We start from the raw sequence: 6869 nt of genomic DNA, 5'->3' as shown, positions 1-6869 counted from the left end.
CAACTTTTTTGAAGCAGAAATCTTTTCATGAAAATTTTCAACTTTTTGAAACCAAAATCTTTTCATGAAAATTTTCAACTTTTTTGAAGTAGAAATCTTTTCATGAAAATGTTCAACTTTTTTGAAGACGAAATCTTTTTATGAAAATCTTCGACTTTTTTGAAGCCGAAATACTTGATGAAAATATTCAACTTTTTTGAAGTCGAAATCTTTTTATGTAAATTTTCAACTTTTTTGAAGCAGAAATCTTTTCATGAAAATGTTCAACTTTTTTGAAGCCGAAATCTTTTCATGAAAATGTTCAACTTTTTTGAAGCCGAAATCTTTTCATGAAAATGTTACATTTTTTTGAAGCTGAAATACTTCATGAAAATTTTCGACTTTTTTGAAGCCGAAATACTTGATGAAAATATTCAACTTTTTTGAAGCAGAAATCTTTTCATGAAAATGTTCAACTTTTTTGAAGCCGAAATCTTTTCATGAAAATTTTCAACTTTTTTGAAGCAGAAATCTTTTCATGAAAATCTTCGACTTTTTTGAAGCCGAAATACTTGATGAAAATATTCAACTTTTTTGAAGTCTAAATCTTTTCATGAAAATTTTCAACTTTTTTGAATCCGAAATCTTTTCATGAAAATTTTCAACTTTTTTGAAGCAGAAATCTTTTCATGAAAATTTTCAACTTTTTTGAAGCCGAAATCTTTTCATGAAAATCTTCGACTTTTTTGAAGCCGAAATACTTGATGAAAATATTCAACTTTTTTGAAGTCTAAATCTTTACATGAAAATTTTCAACTTTTTTGAATCCGAAATCTTTTCATGAAAATTTTAAACTTTTTTGAAGCCGAAATCTTTTTATGAAAATGTTCAACTTTTTTGAAGCCGAAATCTTTTCATGAAAATTTTCAACTTTTTTGAAGCCGAAATCTTTTCATGAAAATGGTCAACTTTTTTGAAGCAGATATCTTTTCATGAAAATCTTAGACTTTTTTGAAGTCGAAATAGTTCATGAAAGTTTTCAACCTTTTTGAAGCAGATATACTTCATGAAAATTTTTACTTTTTGTAAACCCAAAATCCTGTCATGAAAATTTTCAACTTTTTTGAAGCTGAAATCTTTTCATGAAAATTTTCAACTTTTTTGAAGCCGAAATCTTTTCATGAAAATGTTCAACTTTTTTGAAGCCGAGATCTTTTCATGAAAATTTTCAACTTTTTTGAAGCCGAAATCTTTTCATGAAAATGGTCAACTTTTTTGAAGCCGAAATCTTTTCATGAAAATTTTCAACTTTTTGATGCCGAAATCTTTTCATGAAAACTTTCAACTTTTTTGAAGCCGAAATCTTTTCATGAAAATGTTCCATTTTTTTGAAGCCGAAATACTTCATGAAAATTTTCAACTTTTTTGAAGCCGAAATCTTTTCATGAAAATGTTCAAATTTTTTGAAGCCGAAATCTTTTCATGAAAATTTTCAACTTTTTGAAACCAATATCTATTCATGAAAATTTTCAACTTTTTGAAACCAATATCTTTTCATGTAAATTTTCAACTTTTTTGAAGCAGAAATCTTTTCATGAAAATGTTCAACTTTTTTGAAGCCGAAATATTTTCATGAAAATTTTTAACTTTTTTGAAGCCAAAATCCTGTCATGAAAATTTTCAACTTTTTTGAAGTAGAAATCTTTTCATGAAAATTTTCAACTTTTTTGAAGTAGAAATCTTTTCATGAAAATGTTCAACTTTTTGAAACCAAAATCTTTTCATGAAAATTTTCAACTTTTTTGAAGTCGAAATCTTTTTATGTAAATTTTCAACTTTTTTGAAGCCGAAATCTTTTCATGAAAATTTTCAACTTTTTGAACCCGAAATCTTTTCATGAAAATTTTCAACTTTTTTGAAGCTGAAATCTTGTCATGAAAATGGTCAACTTTTTTGAAGCCGAAATCTTTTCATGAAAATTTTCAACTTTTTGAAACCGAAATCTTTTCATGAAAATTTTCAACTTTTTTGAAGCCAAAATCTTTTCATGAAAATGGTCAAATTTTTTGAAGCCGAAATCTTTTCATGAAAATTTTCAACTTTTTGAAGCCGAAATCTTTTCATGAAAATGTTCAACTTTTTTGAAGCCGAAATCTTTTCATGAAAATGTTCCATTTTTTTGAAGCCGAAATACTTCATGAAAATTTTCAACTTTTTTGAAGTCGAAATCTTTTCATGTAAATTTTCAACTTTTTTGAAGCAGAAATCTTTTCATGAAAATGTTCAACTTTTTTGAAGCCGAAATCTTTTCATGAAAATGTTCCATTTTTTTGAAGTCGAAATCTTTTCATGAAAATTTTCAACTTTTTGAAACCAAAATCTTTTCATGAAAATTTTCAACTTTTTTGAAGTAGAAATCTTTTCATGAAAATGTTCAAATTTTTTGAAGCCGAAATCTTTTCATGAAAATGTTACATTTTTTTGAAGCTGAAATACTTCATGAAAATTTTTTAACTTTTTTGAAGCCGAAATCTTTTCATGACAATTTTCAACTTTTTTGAAGCCGAAATCTTTTCATGAAAATTTTCAACTTTTTTGAAGTCGAAATAGTTCATGAAAGTTTTCAACCTTTTTGAAGCTGAAATCTTTTCATGAAAATGTTCAACTTTTTTGAAGCCGAAATCTTTTCATGAAAATTTTCAACTTTTTGAAACCGAAATCTTTTCATGAAAATTTTCAACTTTTTTGAAGCTGAAATCTTTTCATGAAAATGGTCAACTTTTTTGAAGCCGAAATCTTTTCATGAAAATTTTCAACTTTTTGAAAACGAAATCTTTTCATGAAAATTTTCAACTTTTTTGAAGCCGAAATCTTTTCATGAAAATGGTCAAATTTTCTGAAGCCGAAATCTTTTCATGAAAATTTTCAACTTTTAGAAGCCGAAATCTTTTCATGAAAATGTTCAACTTTTTTGAAGCCGAAATCTTTTCATGAAAATGTTCCATTTTTTTGAAGCCGAAATACTTCATGAAAATTTTCAACTTTTTTGAAGTCGAAATCTTTTCATGTAAATTTTCAACTTTTTTGAAGCAGAAATCTTTTCATGAAAATGTTCAACTTTTTTGAAGCCGAAATCTTTTCATGAAAATGTTCCATTTTTTTGAAGTCGAAATCTTTTCATGAAAATTTTCAACTTTTTGAAACCAAAATCTTTTCATGAAAATTTTCAACTTTTTTGAAGTAGAAATCTTTTCATGAAAATGTTCAAATTTTTTGAAGCCGAAATCTTTTCATGAAAATGTTACATTTTTTTGAAGCTGAAATACTTTATGAAAATTTTCAACTTTTTTGAAGCCGAAATCTTTTCATGACAATTTTCAACTTTTTTGAAGCCGAAATCTTTTCATGAAAATTTTCAACTTTTTTGAAGTCGAAATAGTTCATGAAAGTTTTCAACCTTTTTGAAGCTGAAATCTTTTCATGAAAATGTTCAACTTTTTTGAAGCCGAAATCTTTTCATGAAAATTTTCAACTTTTTGAAACCGAAATCTTTTCATGAAAATTTTCAACTTTTTTGAAGCTGAAATCTTTTCATGAAAATGGTCAACTTTTTTGAAGCCGAAATCTTTTCATGAAAATTTTCAACTTTTTGAAAACGAAATCTTTTCATGAAAATTTTCAACTTTTTTGAAGCCGAAATCTTTTCATGAAAATGGTCAAATTTTTTGAAGCCGAAATCTTTTCATGAAAATTTTCAACTTTTAGAAGCCGAAATCTTTTCATGAAAATGTTCAACTTTTTTGAAGCCGAAATCTTTTCATGAAAATGTTCCATTTTTTTGAAGCCGAAATACTTCATGAAAATTTTCAACTTTTTTGAAGTCGAAATCTTATCATGTAAATTTTCAACTTTTTTGAAGCAGAAATCTTTGCATGAAAATGTTCAACTTTTTTGAAGCCGAAATCTTTTCATGAAAATGTTCCATTTTTTTGAAGTCGAAATCTTTTCATGAAAATTTTCAACTTTTTGAAACCAAAATCTTTTCATGAAAATTTTCAACTTTTTTGAAGTAGAAATCTTTTCATGAAAATGTTCAACTTTTTTGAAGCCGAAATCTTTTTATGAAAATCTTCGACTTTTTTGAAGCCGAAATACTTGATGAAAATATTCAACTTTTTTGAAGTCTAAATCTTTCCATGAAAATTTTCAACTTTTTGAAACCAAAATCTTTTCATGAAAATTTTCAACTTTTTTGAAGCAGAAATCTTTTCACGAAAATCTTAGACTTTTTTGAAGTCGAAATCTTTTTATGTAAATTTTCAACTTTTTTGAAGTCGAAATCTTTTCATGTAAATTTTCAACTTTTTTGAAGCAGAAATCTTTTCATGAAAATGTTCAACTTTTTTGAAGCCGAAATCTTTTCATGAAAATGTTACATTTTTTTGAAGCTGAAATACTTCATGAAAATTTTCAACTTTTTTGAAGCCGAAATCTTTTCATGACAATTTTCAACTTTTTTGAAGCCGAAATCTTTTCATGAAAATGTTCAACTTTTTTGATGCCGAAATCTCTTCATGAAAATTTTCAACTTTTTTGAAGTCGAAATAGTTCATGAAAGTTTTCAACCTTTTTGAAGCTGAAATCTTTTCATGAAAATGTTCAACTTTTTTGAAGCCGAAATCTTTTCATGAAAATTTTCAACTTTTTTGAAGCTGAAATCTTTTCATGAAAATGGTCAACTTTTTTGAAGCCGAAATCTTTTCATGAAAATTTTCAACTTTTTGAAACCGAAATCTTTTCATGAAAATTTTCAACTTTTTTGAAGCCGAAATCTTTTCATGAAAATGGTCAAATTTTTTGAAGCCGAAATCTTTTCATGAAAATGTTCAACTTTTTTGAAGCCGAAATCTTTTCATGAAAATGTTCCATTTTTTTGAAGTCGAAATCTTTTCATGAAAATTTTCAACTTTTTGAAACCAAAATCTTTTCATGAAAATTTTCAACTTTTTTGAAGTAGAAATCTTTTCATGAAAATGTTCAACTTTTTTGAAGACGAAATCTTTTTATGAAAATCTTCGACTTTTTTGAAGCCGAAATACTTGATGAAAATATTCAACTTTTTTGAAGTCGAAATCTTTTTATGTAAATTTTCAACTTTTTTGAAGTCGAAATCTTTTCATGTAAATTTTCAACTTTTTTGAAGCAGAAATCTTTTCATGAAAATGTTCAACTTTTTTGAAGCCGAAATCTTTTCATGAAAATGTTCAACTTTTTTGAAGCCGAAATCTTTTCATGAAAATGTTACATTTTTTTGAAGCTGAAATACTTCATGAAAATTTTCGACTTTTTTGAAGCCGAAATACTTGATGAAAATATTCAACTTTTTTGAAGCAGAAATCTTTTCATGAAAATGTTCAACTTTTTTGACGCCGAAATCTTTTCATGAAAATCTTCGACTTTTTTGAAGCCGAAATACTTGATGAAAATATTCAACTTTTTTGAAGTCTAAATCTTTTCATGAAAATTTTCAACTTTTTTGAAGCAGAAATCTTTTCATGAAAATTTTCAACTTTTTTGAAGCAGAAATCTTTTCATGAAAATTTTCAACTTTTTTGAAGCCGAAATCTTTTCATGAAAATCTTCGACTTTTTTGAAGCCGAAATACTTGATGAAAATATTCAACTTTTTTGAAGTCTAAATCTTTACATGAAAATTTTCAACTTTTTTGAATCCGAAATCTTTTCATGAAAATTTTCAACTTTTTTGAAGCAGAAATCTTTTCATGAAAATTTTCAACTTTTTTGAAGACGAAATAGTTCATGAAAATTTTCAACTTTTTTGAACCCGAAATCTTTTCATGAAAATGTTCAACTTTTTTGAAGCAGAAATCTTTTCATGAAAATTTTCAACTTTTTTGAACCCGAAATCTTTTCATGAAAATGTTCAACTTTTTTGAAGCAGAAATCTTTTCATGAAAATTTTCAACTTTTTTGAAGCCGAAATCTTTTCATGAAAATCTTCGACTTTTTTGAAGCCGAAATACTTGATGAAAATATTCAACTTTTTTGAAGTCTAAATCTTTACATGAAAATTTTCAACTTTTTTGAATCCGAAATCTTTTCATGAAAATTTTCAACTTTTTTGAAGCAGAAATCTTTTCATGAAAATTTTCAACTTTTTTGATGCCGAAATAGTTCATGAAAATTTTCAACTTTTTTGAACCCGAAATCTTTTCATGAAAATGTTCAACTTTTTTGAAGCCGAAATCTTTTCATGAAAATGTTCCATTTTTTTGAAGCCGAAATACTTCATGAAAATTTTAAACTTTTTTGAAGCCGAAATCTTTTTATGAAAATGTTCAACTTTTTTGAAGCCGAAATCTTTTCATGAAAATGGTCAACTTTTTGAAACCGAAATCTTTTCATGAAAATTTTCAACTTTTTTGAAGCCGAAATCTTTTCATGAAAATGGTCAAATTTTTTGAAGCCGAAATCTTTTCATGAAAATGTTCAACTTTTTTGAAGCCGAAATCTTTTCATGAAAATGTTCCATTTTTTTGAAGTCGAAATCTTTTCATGAAAATTTTCAACTTTTTGAAACCAAAATCTTTTCATGAAAATTTTCAACTTTTTTGAAGTAGAAATCTTTTCATGAAAATGTTCAACTTTTTTGAAGACGAAATCTTTTTATGAAAATCTTCGACTTTTTTGAAGCCGAAATACTTGATGAAAATATTCAACTTTTTTGAAGTCGAAATCTTTTTATGTAAATTTTCAACTTTTTTGAAGTCGAAATCTTTTCATGTAAATTTTCAACTTTTTTGAAGCAGAAATCTTTTCATGAAAATGTTCAACTTTTTTGAAGCCGAAATCTTTTCATGAAAATGTTCA

Source organism: Labrus bergylta, chromosome 1, assembly GCF_963930695.1.
Source record: "Labrus bergylta chromosome 1, fLabBer1.1, whole genome shotgun sequence".
In the NCBI taxonomy this organism is placed as follows: domain Eukaryota; kingdom Metazoa; phylum Chordata; class Actinopteri; order Labriformes; family Labridae; genus Labrus; species Labrus bergylta.
This window is presented reverse-complemented; position numbering follows the sequence as displayed.